At 48.4% G+C, this 16,850-nt stretch overlaps 1 protein-coding gene and 1 pseudogene across 1 annotated transcript in view; one reads left to right on the top strand and one right to left on the bottom strand.

The window, feature by feature from the left end:
* GFOD1 (Gfo/Idh/MocA-like oxidoreductase domain containing 1) overlaps positions 1 to 16,850 on the top strand; it is a 105,590-nt gene that overhangs the window by 7,050 nt on the left and 81,690 nt on the right. The gene's annotated exons all lie outside the window — the stretch shown is intronic.
* LOC130040516 (uncharacterized) lies at positions 4,704 to 4,832 on the bottom strand (annotated as a pseudogene).

Raw genomic sequence — 16,850 nt, 5'->3', positions numbered from 1 at the left:
CTCTCGGAGAGCCCGGCAAGCTACCGAGAGTGTCCTGTCCACATAGCAGAGCCTGGCAAGCTCTCAGTGGCATATTTGATATGCCAAAAACAGTAACAACAAGTCTCACAATGGAGACGTTACTGGTGCTGGCTCGAGCAAATCGATAAACAACGGGAGGACAGTGCTTACAGTTGTTAAAAAAATAGGTTTTGTATTAATATCAGATAATTTTCAAATGCTCTGAGTATGTGACTCGTCTGTCTTCCAGCTGCCCACTCTTTCTGTCTTCTTTTGAAGATTTTCCCAGGTATTCTGGCGAATGCATGTGCTTATAAGTATCCAAAATGTGCTTGACACAATTTATAAGGCCCCCAGCATATTGTTTCATCAGGACATAATTTGATCTTGAAAATCTCTTTACACATATATGTATATTAAAAAAATACAGAGCATAAAAGTGCCCATTCCCATTTGTTGCTTACATAGTATTTCTTGGTCAGACTGAAACAGCTTCTCCCACCAGTTCCCCCAGACTCAGCATGTTGGTCGCTTGCCGTCCTTCACTTATGCAGTCTTTTGCGAATGATCCAGGTGTGTTCTTCTGGAAACATCTTATTCTGTGGGACCGTCTCTGGAGCGGCTGGTGGGGGACTCGTGGATGATTTCTTCTAGCGTGGATGTCCCCCGGGCCTATCTGACCACCCTTGGCCCCCTTTCTTGTGAGCCTTTGCACCTGGAGTCCGGGTCCCTGAGTGCAGCCAGGGGTCGTGTTTCGTACCTTTGTGTCCAGGGCACTCCTGGCTGGTCACTCCCGCCCTCATGCTGAGCTTAGACGCTGCTGGGCCATGCTTGTTGCACACCTGGTCTGGTCTGACACCGTGTCCTGACTCAGAGCCTTTCAGGGGCTCCCTTGGTGTTTGGTCACCCCCTAGCTCTCCCTTGCTGTGACTGGTCTAGCCTGGAAGACCCTGCCTGGCCTCAACCTCCATTCTTCCCCGACACCCCCACACCCAGGCATGCCCCCCCCCCTTTTTTTATAATCGGCATACTATCTTTATTTGCTTAAAAATGGTTAACATAAAAATTTGTTATATTTGTGCTGCAGCAGTAGTCCAGTGGGGAGGGCATTTGCCTTGCATGCGGCTGACCCGGGTTCAATTCCCGGCATCCCAAATGGTCCCCCCAAGCACTGCCAGGAGTAATTCCTAAATGCAGAGTGAGGAGTATCCCCTGAGCATTGCTGGGTATGACCCCCCCAAAGAGGCAATAAATAAATAGTTATATTTTAAAGTGGTGTCATTATATTTAGGTGAAGACTGAGAATGGGTTGATGCAACTGTTATGGCATTATAAGAGATAAAATGTCTTAAAAATATTTGGCCTGTAGTCTGTAATTTTATCTTGAAATTGACCTTAAACAGGTGAAGACTCTTTTTAGAATTTGGGGTATTTTTCTTTTTTTTTTAGAAAAAAGTTTTTCAATTTTATTTTATTTTTATAAAGTTATTTGGGGCTGGAGTGATAGCATAGTGGTAAGGCATTTGCCTTGCACGTGGCTGATCCAGGTTCGATTCTTCTGCCCCTCTCAGAGAGCCCGGCAAGCTACCGAGGGTAACTCACCCTCACGGCAAAGCCTGGCAAGCTACCCGTGATGTATTCGATATGCCAAAAACACTAACAACAAGTCTCACAATTTGTTGTGAGATGTTACTGGTGTCCGCTCAAGCAAATTGATGAACAACGGGAAGACAGTGTTATAGGACAGTGCTTATAAAGTTATTCACAATGATTTATTACACTCCCTATTCCAACATCAATCCCACCACCATTACCCCTTCCCACCACCATTATTTTGAGTTTTTCCCACCCCCCGCAGACATGCCTCTTTAATGGCCTCATACTCCCTGGGCTTATGCCCCTGTGGTCACTTGGGCTTCTTTTCTGTCGCCAGACACAATATTCCTTTGCTGACTTTATCTTTACAGCTTTCCTCTCCCTCTGCCAGCAGGTTTCTCCTCTCATCCCATTGACTTTCAACACATGTTCTCTGAGGAGAGAGGAGAAGGCTTTTTGGGCCCTTCCCCCCCCCAATCAGACCTTGCCCGCACACCTCTCTGCCATCCCCCATCTCATCCCCCTCTCATCCCCTTCACTTTCTCTGGACTTACTGTTTCTCCCCACCCAGAACGTGTGTTCCTTGAGGCTCTGGGTCCTGTTCTCCAGCCCGGCCTTATCTCCCCGAGACGGTGTCAGGCACTGACTCACAGTCCGCGCGCTATCAGCGTTTGCCGAGTGACGAATGAGTGTGTTTTCACTGCATGGATGAGCACCCAGGGAAAGTCAATGATCATAAACAGGATGTGCCAGTCAGTGCAGGACACTAGCTGGCTGCAGGCAGAGGCGCAGAGCCTCGCTGGCTTTCCACACCATCCCACCCTCTGCAGTCTTGCTACAAACAGCTTTTGGGGTGGGCCCCCGGCACCAGACTTTCTCTCCAGGCAGTGTGGATGTTGCAGGAGGCGCGTGAGAGCTGGAATAGTTCTTTCTCCTGGAGCAAGCACGCTTGGCCAGCCTTCCTCATCTAGCCAAGGGTGGCGGGGGAGGGCAGCATGCCTGCTGCCTCCGTGTGCAGTGTAACACATCCATTGTGTTGCAGGGTTCTTACCCTGGCTTTGTTTTTTTTCCTTTTTTTTTCTTTTTGGGTCACACCCGGCAATTCTCAGGGGGTTACTCCTGGCGGTGCTCAGGGGGACCATATGGGATGCTGGGAATCGAACCTAGGTCAGCTGCTTGCAAGGCAAACGCCTTACCTGCTGTGCTGTGGCTCCAGCCCCAATTTTTTTTTTTTTAATTTCTTATCTTGCCCTGGCTTGGGGAGAGGCTCGTGGCAGCTTTCCTGGGAATCACCTCCGTGGGTTGGGGAAAGGCTGTCCAACGAGCTGGAGGGTTTCTCTGAGCTTTGATCCTGCCCAGACTTGTTTGGCATCATTAGCTGGGGCCCTGGGGCGGTCTGCCCCTTCCTGCTCGACTTCACCGACTTCACCGTGTGGGCGGTTGCTCAATGGCGAGGAGGGGCGACTGGACAGGGGCGAGAGCGCTGGGAGGAAGTTGGGGTTGAGACAGGGTCCCCTCTGGTCCTGGTTACCGCAGCAGCAGAGATCTGGTGGCAGATCAGGAAATGGTGTGGGGGGACGCGAGTGTCACTGTTCAGAGTTCCCAGCAGACACTGCCCTGCCATGGGTGTCTCCTCCTCAGTCTGTTCCTCTATGAACACTGGAAGACAGGGAAAGGCTTTTGGCCGATCAGTTTGGTCTAGAATTCAGGAAGCCCCGGGGCCTTATGTGCATGAGCAAAGAACTCTAGTGAGTTCCTGTTAGGATAAGTCCAGCATCACCAATCACATTTCATCTCGACGAAATTCGGTGCGGGCGAGTGATTATTTCAGTGATGAGATCTGGCTTGGAAAACATCCAATTCCACTGCAGTTTAAGTTGTAGCTAGAAGAAGCCAAGTAGAGAAGTTGGACATCTTGATCCCTGATATTGGGGAAGTCACACCTTCTCCCCACCCCCCAAAAGCGGCAGCAAATGAATGGCAGGTAGACAGGGTTTCACCATGAAAGAAAGACACAGCAGGGCCGAACAGCAGTCAGACTGCAGGGCTCTTGCCTTGCACGTGACTGAGCACGTTGGATCCCCCGTATCCCATATGGTCCCCTGAGCCCACCAGGAGTGATCCCTAAGCATAGAGCTAGGAGCTAGCCCTGAGAACAGCTGCATTTGGCCCAGGAACAAAAAGAAAGGGAAGAAGGGAGGAAAGAAAGAGGGAAGGGAAGGAGGAGGGGAGGGAGGGAGGGAAGGAAAGAAGGAAGGAAGAAAGGAAGAGAAGGAAGGAAAGAGAGAAACACACAAAAGCAGTTATTTCTGTGTTTTTGAATCTGAGCAATTGTGACCTCACAGAGCGCAGCATTCTATAAGCTATTGGAAGTCATAAAACTAATCAAAGCTTGGAAAGGTTGGCAGGTTATAAGGATGTGACTTTGGCAAAGGTAAATTCTCCAGAGACTCTATTTTCTCCTCAGTCCGTTGGAATTAAAGATACCAGGTTTGGTGCGACAGTGAAAAGGAGAGGTCCAGCCAGTGGCTCTCCTTGGTGGTTGCTTCACATCAGTGTTCCTTGGACTGCTTCCGGTGACCTGGGTTCTTTAGCCTATCCCAAAGGCTGCTTTGAAAGATTTTAATATTTTCAGAAGAGATGGTTCACTCCTGCTAGATTCAGAGATCACAGTTAAAAGTTCTTGCATTTTGTGGGCATAAATCAGGCTTCCAAAGCTTGGTTTGTTAAGAAGTCAGTTCTGGCTTCACGGAGGTGTGATTCCGGCTGCAGAAAGGGTGACCCAGACCCCACCACACGCCTGCTGAAGGTTCACCCTCTGGAGGCAGGGTGGTGCCTGGAAATGAAAGCTCCTCACCTTGTACTGTAGTGTTGTGGAGCTGCCCCTCCTTATGTCAGCCCCAAGAGCCTCCCGGTTCCTGGGTGCATCTCGGGGCCGGGGCCCTGTTGGCAACAGCTCCCGGATATAGACCTCAGGTTCAGCCCCCTGAAATGTGCACCCCGAGCTAGTGTGAAGAGTGGGTGTTCCCACTCCAAAGAAGTGCCGGCAATGAGAATGCTGATTTTTGTGGAAGATTTTACAAAGATTTTACAAAGAAGATTTCTTTCTTTTTTAAAAGAAAAATGATTTAGTTAACTTTTTTTTTTTTTTTACAAAATTGTTCAGGATTTTCAATTAGCAATAATCACGCCTCGGATAAACCTCATTGGCTACGATACTGCCACTGCGCAAAGCTCTCTCTCCTGGGAGAGAACAAGACAGAGTCTCCTACCCTATGCCTGACTGTCTCCACCAGGGCCCAACAGCTGAAGACCACCGAGGCCCAGCCAAGGCCATGCTGGGAGCACTTTCCACACACTTGGATGAGCCTCACGCATAAAAGAACTGACAGAGGAACCCAGGTGTGTGGGACCCGGGGCTGAAATCTCCAAGCCTGCACAGTTTGGGACTGGACCTGCCAGTAACTAGACAGTTACACCCACCAACTGCCGTGTAACTCCAACAATGGCCAGGATCCAGAGATCATCACACTCAGCTCCCGGAAGCGCGCGGCCTCATTTGCGGCCGCGCGACATCTTATCATCTCATTCCTAATTTGGTCAAACTGTCAGGCTACCAAATGTAACATGCCCACACGGCAGAGTCTGGCAAACTCCCCGTGGTATACCCAATATGCCAAATACCAGTAACAATGATGGGTCTCATTCTCCTAACCCTGAAAAAGCCTTGAATATGGCACTTTAAAAAAAAAAAATCTCAGGGCTAGGACGAAGAAGACGTTACTGGCACCTGCTCGAGGCAATCGACGAACAACAGGGTGGTCGTGATCGTCGTGTTCAGGATTGGGTTTTAGTCATATGTTTCAACAGCTGTCCTTTCAAAACAGACATTTCTTGATTATGTAGGTTTTATACCCACCTCATGAGCTTCACACTGGCCTTGAACCGTTTTTTTTTTTTTTTTTTTTGCAATGATTATAGAAGGAGAAAATAGGCCGGGTGATCAAATAATGCCAGCTTCGTTGTATCAGTATTATTTGTGGGGTGTGGTAGGGAGCCTCCCAAGTAGGGTCTGGGGTTCATTTCTGATGTCACTTGGTTCAGTGTTTGGGCCTTCTGAGGAGATGCTGCCCGGAGCAGGCCCTGTGGCCCTTTGAGGTACCTCCTCACTCCCCCTTCTTAGTCTCATATGTAGGGCGTGTGAGTTTGTGAAGCGTGTCATGGGAAAGTAGGTAACACGGCTGAGCCTGTGGAGTTTATGGGCGTCTGCGCCTGCTGGTTTGCAAGTGTCTGCCAAGGACCTGTGGGGCGCATGGAGCTGGGGCAGTGACCGCCCCTGGGCCCTGTGCTCAAGGGTCACTCAGGTCCTTCAAGGAGTCAGGGAAAGACTGAGCTCCTGCCAGGAAGAATTTTGTCCTCCTGTTGAAGATGGAAACAGTGGCATGAAGTGGATCTCCAGAGTGCCAGCCAGGTCTCTAGATTTTCTGGCTTGCTGGTCTCTCCTGTGAACCAAACGCTTAATAATGAACTCTCAGTTTCTCTGTCTTCCCTTCCCTTCTCTACAGAAACCATACAGACACGCAAACACACACACATTCACACACACACTCACTCCTCCCTCCCTCTCATTTACAGGTTCTCTCACATACATTCTCTCACACACTGTCTTTCATATACCATACACAATCTCTTACACACATATACACTTTCTCTCTCACACACACTCTCATACTTTCTTTCACACATATTCACACACTCATACACATTCACAAACACTTTTTCACATCTGCTCTCACATACACACATTTTCACACACATTTTCACACACACACACACACACACACTCTCACATACTCACTCCACCCCTCCCATTTACAGGCTCTCTCACACCCATTTCCCCAACACACTCTTTTTCACACACCATACATAATCTCTCATACACATGCACTTTCTTTCTCTCACACACACTCTCATACTTTATTTCACACACAGTCACACACTCATATATATTCACATACACACTTTCTCACATACACTCTCACACTCACACACACACTCACACTCACTCCCCCTATCTCATTCACAGGCTTTCTCACACACATTCTCTCACACCTTCTCTTTTACATACCATACACAATCTCTCATACACACATACTTTCTCTCTCACACACACACTCTCACACTTTCTTTCACACACTTTCTCACATACACTCTCACATGCTTTCTCACACACACACTCATACTCACTCCCCCTCTCTCATTCACAGGCTTTCTCACGCACATTCTCTCACATGTTCTCTTTCACATACCATCCACAATTTCTCATGCACACTTTCTCACACACTCTCACACTTTCTTTCACACACATTCATACACACTCATATACATTCACATACACACTTTCTCATGTACACAGACTTTCACACACACACACAGACTCACGGTGCCCTTTCACACATAGTCTCACATAAACACACACTCTTTCTCTCTCTCCCACACAATTTTAGTTCTCTTTCTCAAGAATTCTAAGGACAACAGGTTTGGGCTGATGCTAGACACCTGACTGGCCAGTTGTGGGTGCGACACCCGGAAGACGTAGCATACAGTGTGAGGTAGAGAAGTTGTTCCAGTGAGGTCAGCAGATGTGTGGGCTTTTGGAAGAGGTCTCTGAGCACTGTGCTTGGAGTAGGGAGACCTTGCAGGCAAAGTGCCATTTGTTTCAGACTTACACTGAGTGCCAGCCTCCTGGGCTCTTGCTCTGGCTGTCTCTGCCAATGCTGGGCACGTGTTGGGTTGGGGCAAGTCTGGAGTGCCTTAAAGTTTGGTTTTCCTTCAGTGTTCTTAATGTCCTGTCGGGTATTACAAATACAGAAAAGAATAAATTAATATTTAAAATGGCACAAATTTTTAAACATGTCAAATTTCTAAACATAATAGCCCCTGGGGTATTTATGCTCTTTTTAAATTAGCATCACATGAGACTTTTTTTTTGTTGTTAATTTGGGGGAGGCACACTTGCTGGTGCTCAGGGGACCATTTAGGATACTGGGGATTAAACCCGGGTTGTCAGCTTGCAATACAAGTGCCCTACCCATTGTACTATCTCTCCAGTTGCCAAATGAGACATTTTTGGAGTTCCCAATTAAGTTTATTTGTATGCAGCTTTCTCATTGCTTTAAAGAATAGTTTTATTGGTATACACTTTAAGTATATCATAAAATGCATGCATTGTAAGTGAGTTGCTGAATTTTAGTAAAATTACATAATTGTGCAACTCTCGCCTCAGGAAGTTTTAGAATACTTCCAACAATACAGTTTCCTCCTGCTTGTTTGCATTTAATCTTTTACCATCCCTGAACAACTACTTTGCTGATTTCTGTCTCTTTTTTTGTCTTCCAATAAATTTCATACAAGTAAAACTATATGATACATAGCCTTTTTATCTGGTTTCTTTCTCTTAGCATAATATTTTGATATTCACCCCTGTCATTGTATGTTTCAGAATGTCAATCCCTTTTTATTACTGAATAATATTCCATTGGTTGAATTTCCCACAGTTTAATTATTGGTCACCCTTGGTATTTGTATTGTTTCTATCTTTTAAAGCTGATGCGAATAACACTGCTATGAACATTTGCATACGTGTCTTGGTAGACCCACATTTTCATATCTTTTGGACAGATACTTAAGTGGAAGACTTGCTGACTGGTATGGCATATATATATATATATATATATATATATATATATATATATATATATTCCTGTCAGCAGAGAATTCGAGTTTCTTCAGAATGGCAGCAACCATTGGCATTTTCTGTCTTTGCTGAAGGGCCAACAGAGTTACTGTGTCTGATGGAGCATCTCTTGATTATCATTTCCCATTTCTGGTGACAGGAGGTGGCATACCTCTCACATGCCCATTACCTAGGCACACATCTTTCCTGGAGGAATGTGTGTTCAGATACCTTGCCCGTTTTCAATTGGGTTGTTTGATTTTTTTTTATTGTATTGCAAGCATTAGTTTCATAGGGTTTTAAAAAAAGATTTTAAGGGGGGTGGTTTGGGCCATACTCAGTGATGTTCACTGCTGTACTATTATACTTGCTATCCTATTGCTATATTGTAAAGATTTTATGTATACACATACACATACACACACACACACATGTATTCTGCATACTATAGTACTGGCTGTACTATTTTGGCCTCCTAGAGCAATTGTTTGTTTTTTGGTATATAGTATTACCAGAAAGGAGTCAGGGGGGATAGTACAGAGAGAGGAGCACTTGCCTTGCATGTGACTGACCCAGGTTTATTCCCTGGCATCCCATATAATTCTTCGAGTCCCCTTCCAGGAATGACCCCTGTGCGCAGAGCCACTGAGTTAAGTACTGGTGGGTATGATCCAGAAACCAAAGCAAAACAAGTATTACCAGATTTTAGTTGGGGAAGAGGTAGACTTTCATTTTCAAATGGTTTCTCTCTTTCATTTTATTTTTTTTAAATTTTGGAGCTAAATATAGATGAAGTAACTCGCCAACCCCGTCAAATTAGTTTTGCCAAGTCTTCATTGAAGTGGTCCTTTATTTAGAAGAACAAGACAAGCATGTGAGCGGATGATGACGGCAGGACCTGGGGCAACCTGGAACCCACAGTGCTCTGAATACTCTTGGAAGAATATTTTCAATTCAGAGACTCTCTGGAGTGCTCCAGGAACCACTTACTTTACCCAATTATCTGAGAGTGTTTATTGTTCTTATTGAATTTTTCTGTGTTAGCAGAGACCGAACCCAGAGCCTCACCCAGAGCCTCACCCATCGAGGCAAATGCTCTACCGCTGAGTGGCGTCCCATTAGAGTCTTTATTTCATCAATGCCTTTGAATGCTTGTAGCTCGATTAACTGTGGTGAGAAACGGTCCAGTCAGCGATATTTGATCTTGGCCCTTGAGTCTCCAAACACACAACGAAGCAATGAAATCAAGGCTCTTTCCAGCTTGAGGCAAAGCCGGGAGGTACTTTGCTGAGTAGCTTGGAAGTGTCAGTCTTGGGTGAAGGAACAGCCACCTGGTAGCCTCCCAAGCCATCTCTAAGGGGAAACCCCTGAGAACGTGTCAGAATAGAGATTTCTCTCACAAGAAATGTACTGTGTGGGAAGGAGAGTTTGCAGCCGGGCGCCACCTGGATGGGGCTCCCTCTCACGGGGGAAGGATTGCAGCCAGGCCCTCTCCACAGGCTGCATCAAGATGAAGGCTGTGGCTAACCGTTTGCTTTACCAAGAGGGGCCTCTTGAACTGGAGGATGGAGATAAAATGCACTGGAGCCACTGAGGAAAGAGTCGCCAGTGCCTTTCCCTCAGGCAGTGAGAGTCCCTCAGGAGACACTCCACACATAAGGCCTGAAAGCTGAGGAAGGGAATTCCCCAGAGCTGGCCTGGCAGGACCTTTGGGAGGAGGTGGGGCAGATAGTGGCAGCAAGTAGAGCAGAAAGGGAAGAGGAGCAAGGCCACTTGAGGTGAAAGCCTCCCGGAACTCGACGTGTCTGAAGCAACACTCCGAGGGCAGATGTTTCCTACCTCTCAGGACAGAGCCTCTGTGTGAGTGTGTGTGTGTCTGTGTGTTAGGGGGTGGGGAGGGGTAGTTAAGAACGTTCAAGAATTACAGACACATCTCTCTGACCTCAAGTTGCCAGGACAGCCTCACCTAGAGTCCATGCCCACCAGATCCTTTTCTCTTTTGACTCTGTCAAGTTTGCCTCCTCTTCCTGCTTCTGGGGACCCAGGCGTCCCCTATGGAAGGTGGCACTTGGATTGCCTGTGGTTAGGGATGCCACCCTGATTTAGGCCCTGCCACCGAGTGCTACCCGGGGTCACACCTGGTGATGCTCAGGGCTTTCCTCCTGTCTCTGTACTCAGGAATTACTCCTGGCGGGGCTTGGGGGACCATATGGGATGCTGGGGATCAAACTCAGGTTGGTCGGATGCAAGGCAAACACCCTCCCTGTTGTACTATCGCTGCAGCCCCCTGGATCACTCCTGAGGACAGAGCAAGGAATAACCCCTGAGCACTGCAGGGTGTGCCCCTTGGATGCCAGGATGGTGCAATGGGGCTTAGGCTGGGCTGGGTTTCTGGTTTACGGCATGAGAAAGCCTGGGGTCACTAAGTCCCTCACTCAGAAGGGCAGAAGCTTGTTAACTTTTTTGGTTAATTAGTTCATTATTTTAATTGAATCACCATGAGATACAGAGTTACAAAGCTGATCATGGTCGGGTTTCAGTCAGACAGTGTTCCAACACCCAACCCTCCACCAGTGCACATTTCCCACTGTCAACATACCCAGTTTCCCTTCCACCACCTTCCCCCCAGCCGGTCTTTATGGTAGGCACTTTCCCCCTCCTTCCCTCCCTCCCTCCCTCTCTCCCTCCCTCTCTGTCTGTCTGTCTGTCTCTTTCTCTCTCCTTTGGAACATTATGGTTGCATAGAAGAGGTTATCATGAACCTTGCTGACTTTTAAAAAGGGATTTATTTGCCATAAGCACCAGAATCTTGCCTGGTCAAACTTGGTTATGGGGGAGTTCTGGTCCATTCATTCTTTCCTTGAGTAAATATTTATTGAGCACCAGCTATAATACCAGGTACTCTAAACCGCCCTACCTTGCAATATTGTAGGCAGAAAATGACTCATTAAATTTACATAAATTAAAACTGAACAAAATCAAGATTGTTCGTGGCTCTCGTTGTATAGTACAGCATAAAGCATCACCGTGGTTTCTCAAAGTTTCATTGGACAGTGCTCCTCCTCAGGTGAATATAGCAGCTTTGTAGACTGGGTCTAAATGGGGAGTTTTTAGAAATGGAAATTTCAGGGCTGGAAAGATAGTACAAGGGTTAAGGCACACGCCTTGTATTTGGCCAACCCTCATTTGATTCCCTCCAATACATGGTCTCTTAGTCATTGCTGGGTGCAGCCCTGGAGGTATCTGAGCACCATTAGCATCACTAGGGTGACCCTAATAATTCCCAGTACAGGACCATATCCTCAGACCCTCAATGGAACCCCTGGGCTGGTTGGTTGAGAATTGCCCAGAAGGTGCCTTCTGATCCAGGAACACCACTCCCAGGCACTTATCCGAGGAGAGAAAAACACTCATCTGAAAGGCTATTTACACCCTCCATGTTCATAGCAGCATAATTGGCAATTGCCAAAACATGGTGTCAGCTTCCATGCTGTGGACAGATTCCTACAGAAAGAAGTAGTACATAGACTCGATGGAATATGTTTGTGACATTAAAAAAAAAGATGAAATTATACTTTAGGGACAAAATGGACGGAATTTGAAGTCAGTATACCAAGTGAAATAAAGACATGAAAATAATTACCAAGAGGTTCACTCATCTGTGGAACATGAAAAACTATGAAAAAGCAAATCAACCTGTAAAAAAAAATCACTGTATCACTGTCATCCTGTTGTTCATTGATTTCCTCGAGCAGGCACCGATAACATCTCCTTTATCCCAGCCCTGAGATTTTAGAAAGTGCCACATTTGAGGGTCTTTCAGGGTCTGGGGAATGAGACCCATTATTGTTACTGGGTTTTGGCATATTGAATACGCCACTGGGAGTCTGCCAGACTCTGCCGTGCAGGCAGGATATTCTCGGTAGCCTGCTGGGTTCTCCAAGAGTAAGAACTAGATAATAAGAGGTTGCGTGGCCGCAAATGTGGCCACGCACTTCCAGGAGCTGGGTTTTATGGTCTCTAGGTCTTGGCCATTGATGGGATAACACGGTGCAGGGGGCAGTTGGTGGGTGCAATGAAGCAGCTCCTTGTCTAGACAGATTCATTGAAAACTGTAGTGGTACTGGAGGGGGAGGAAATGGGGGGAAGGAGTGGGTGGGGTGTAGAGGGTTCTTATTTAATGGGGGGGAACACCTTGTGGTGCTTACGACTTACTCATAGTTCTGTGCTCAGGGATCACTCCTGGGGGGCTTGGTGGACCATACAGGGTGCTGGGGATCGAACCCTGATCTGTCTTGTGCAAGGCAAGTGTTTTACCATGCCCTAGAGGGTCTTTTATGTGGGGGTGATGACACTTGAGCTTCCACACATAGAGGTGTGAATCAACCCCCTGAAATTCCATAGTCCTGTAAGTCAGTGATAAGTTAAAACACAGAATGAAAAAGCAAACTCCAGGACTAGAGTGGGAACTCAGCAAGCAGTGCTCATGCTTTGCATGTGGGAGACTCGGCTTCCATCCCTGGCACCACACGGTCCCTGGAGCTCTACTGGGGGAAAGCCCTGAGCACAGAGCCAGGAGTGGGCCCTGAGCACGGCTGGATGTAACCTCCTAAACCACACCTAAACCAAACCAAACCAAAAAATCAAGCTCCGTAGGAGAAGTCCCCTTTAAAAATAAAAATATTCTGTGTCTATCCCTCTCTTTCTGACTCATTTCGCTTAACATGATACTTTCCATGTAGTACCACTTGTATGTAAATTTCATGACTTCATCTTTTCTAACAGCTACATAGTACTCCATTGTGTAGATTTACCAAAGTTTCTTTAACCAGTCATCTGTTCTCAGGCACTCAGGGATAGACACAGAAAGTTGCATTCATCTGAGGAACATAAAGTAACAAAATAAGAGACTAACACCCAAGAGTGGCCGAGATTAGTACCAGGAATTTTGCTCCATGGCTTAGAGGCCAGCCACACATGCTAGGGGAAAAGGGAGCTCAGATAGAGAAGGGAGCACCAAATAAAGGGTGTTGGGAGGATCCTCCCAGGATGGGAGAAGCATGCTGAAAGTAGACTATAGACCAAACATAATTGCCACTCAATGTCTCTTGTCCAAACCACAACACCCAAAAGGGGAGAGAGAACAAGAGGGAATGCCCTGCCACAGAGGCAGGGTGGGATGCAGGGGATGGGGGGTGGGAGGGATACTGGGATACGTGGTGGTGGAAAATGGGTACTGGTGGAGGGATGGGTACTTGATCAATGTATAATTGAAACCCAAGCACAAAAATTTGTAAGTCTACAATAGTACCTCATGGTGTCTCACTAATAAAAATTTTTTAAAAATTAAAAAAAAAAGCATGGATTTCATTTGGGAAATTCCAGCTCTGGGATGCGTCCCGTCCCATTTTTAACCTCCGGGAATGGATCAATGGTGAATCTTCGGTGGGTGTTTGAGCAGCTTACAGTGATGAGTCAATGTTTGAGTCCAAGGCCTTCTCTCACTGATAGCCAGGACCTTGTCTCAGCCAGGACTCGGTATGGATAAGGAAACGCAGTGTGGAAAGTTTTGTGAAATGTCCGGCAGAAGCCTGCCTGTCTCGCGATACTCACAGGTATTTTTGTGGCAGCAGATGGTCCCAGGAAGGCTGGAGGGGGCCCGGGACAGAGTTCAGCCTTCGCTGGGCTGCCAGGACAGCGCTGCCCTTTGGCTGACAGAGAGACCAGAGCAGGAGCACAGAGAAGGCCAGGGACTGGAGCTAAGGACAAGTGTGGGGAAGAGAAAGATGCTGAGTGGAGAAGCTGCTCTCTGCTCTTGGGAGAAGGAGGCCCCAGGCTGAATCCTTCTCCCTCTCCCTGTTCTTCCCTTCTCTGAGAGGGAAGACTCCGGCACTCAAAGATGCGGAGCTGCCGTGAATCCCTTATTACCAGTTTCCGAATCATTATTCCCTCCCCCCGCACCTGCCACCCTCCCAGTCCCCTTAACTTTGGGAAAATCCATTTCCATGGTGTAAGGGACCCGGGGCTGGGAAATTCCAGCTTGTAGGGAACGGGATGGGGGTGCAGTGAGTGGATCCCCGAGTCCCCGCATATGTGAGCACCCCCTAGCCCATGGGCCACTGCCCCGCTCTCTTTCCCCTGAGGTCAAGCGCAGAGTAGGCATTTGGGGTGACTCGTCACTGAAGCCTGCTTGTCATTTGCAGTTCTTCCCCTCTGCTGCCCGAGCAGGAGTGATCCAAAGTGGCTGGTGAACATGAGAGTCTTGGTGCTGGCAGCAGAGTTCTGAGCAGCCGGGAGCGACATTTGGGGTGGGGGCAGGCCCTGCCGCTGTGCCCGCGTGAACTTCTGCTCTTCCCAGCACCGCCCACGTGGGAGCTTTGTTTACCCCGTCAGAAGCTGCTCTCTGAGCATCCTGCGGGGACAGGTTTGCAGCCCATGGGGACGCAGCCTGTCTGACTTAATATGCACAGCCCTTCCCATCCAGGGCACGGCAGCAGCGCGGCTTTCCCTGGAGGCCAGGCCGCCACAATGCTGCGTTTGTCTGTCGGGAGCCCAGACAAAAGCACTTCGGGCTCACCCAAAGCTGGGGTGTGTGGGTGATGCCACCTGGATTTCTCTTTTCCAGCCTTCAGGGCCCCGGCAGGACCATGCAATGCAGAGTTCATGCCAGGTGCGGGTGAGGACCCCCGGGCAGAGCGTTGGTCATGTCCACTGGCGGGCAGGAGTCCTTGTGGGCAGGGTTATCTGTTTTTAATTTAATTTTTGGCCTTGTGGGTCACACTGGTGTTGCTCAGGGGTTATTCCTGGCTCTGAACTCAGGAATGACTCCTGGTAGTGTTCAGGAAATCAAGTAGGATGCTGGGGATTGAACCCAGGACAGCCACATGCAAGGTGAACGCCCTACCTGCTGTGCTATTGCTCCGGCCCCAGTTGTCTGTTTTTAATGAGTGTAGCTCTTGTTGAACTCCACCACCACACACACACACACACACACACACACACACACACACACATACTCACATACTTCCTGAACGTCTGCCTTGGGCCTGGCAATAGTAGAGGGACCGCAGAGACTTAATCCAGGATGTAGGCGATGCAGCATCTGCTCAGCAATCCCTTGCTGTCTCTCTGCTTCCGAAACCCCAGGGGGCTCCATCCTTATTGAGCAATTGCAGATGAAGCCTGAAGCCATGCCCGCCCAATGCTTCCGCCTTCCAGGTGGGTCTCAGCACCTCTCCGAGAAGGAGAAAGTGTGCCTTTGAGGGCAATTGTCATGGTTCATGGGTCCAAGCTGTTTCCCATTTTCCCGTTGGAAACATAAAACAGGCTGGCAGCTGATGTGTCCAAGTGGCTGGGAACTTTGCTTCCTGGCTTGTGTGTGAAGTGACTTAGCATGCTGAGAGCCTGAGAAATGATGATTCGCGGTCCAGGCATCTGTGACCTTTGCGCCCAGCATGGAAATTGGGGTGCTGGAACAGGGTGAGAGCTCCCCCTGGATCTCCAGCTCTGGAACACCCGTGCCAGACAGGAAGCTGTGAGCGTGGTGAAACGTGGTCTCCATGTCTCCCCTTCTCTGTTGCTGATCTGTATCCAGAGGCCCAAAAATATGCAGTGAATGATTGAATGAGGAACACAGAAGCAAGAGGGAACCCCTTTGTTCTAGGGTGCTGAGTGTGGGGGCCGGCCTGCAGGATTCATTAGTGATGTGACCAGGGGTCATAGAGGGGACCCTTGACAACCGGGGAATCCCCCCACCTCAACCCTCCCCCCTCCCCCACACAGCTAGACTTGGGGACGTCCCCACGTGCTTGCTGGGCTGTGTTCATCATCTTCACATCACCCCGTGTTCCACACCTGCAGCAATGTTAGATTCCACGACTGACCTGGTTGCAGGAGGCAGGGCCATTGGCAGTAAGGAAGAACCAGCCCACCTGGGTCTCCCCAGGTCTCCCCAAATCGGCTGCTGTGGGCAGCTGGGGCAAGGCCAGTTTCCCGAGCAGTCAGACTGGCAGGGTTGTTCGGGGTCTGGCGAGAGTGTGAAAGAGATCCCCTATCACAATTAGGAGAGGGAGACAGGCCTTGGGGGGAGGGGGCCAAGACACCGAGAGTTGAGTGCCAGTGTTTACAGGACTGATTATTGATAGCTGAGGATGACCTGGGGTCTGCAGAGGACGTTCCTTCTGCCTTGATGGATATTTAACCATGAGGGGCCTGTATTTATCCAACAATGAGGAAATTGAGGGGTGCATCGCTCAGACACCCTCAAAAAGTAACTGCATAGAGCAACCTTGAAAACCTACGTGTCCAGCCTGGTTCAGTAAAACCTTGGTTGTATTCTTGAAGCCCATAGAAATAATGGCCAGGAGTAGGAGAAATTCTAGGTATGGCAAATTCAGATGATTGAACAGCCATTGGGATTGCATATATCTAGAAGAACCATATTGGAGATTGTTGCGGGGGAGCGTGGGGGTGGTCTGGGCCACACCATTGGTGCTCAGGCCTTACCCCCTGGCTCTGT

Source organism: Sorex fumeus, unplaced genomic scaffold, assembly GCF_029834395.1.
Source record: "Sorex fumeus unplaced genomic scaffold, SorFum_2.1 ptg000094l, whole genome shotgun sequence".
Classification (NCBI taxonomy): domain Eukaryota; kingdom Metazoa; phylum Chordata; class Mammalia; order Eulipotyphla; family Soricidae; genus Sorex; species Sorex fumeus.
The sequence above is the reverse complement of the archived record's forward strand: the minus strand, read 5'-3'. Positions and strand labels throughout refer to the sequence as shown.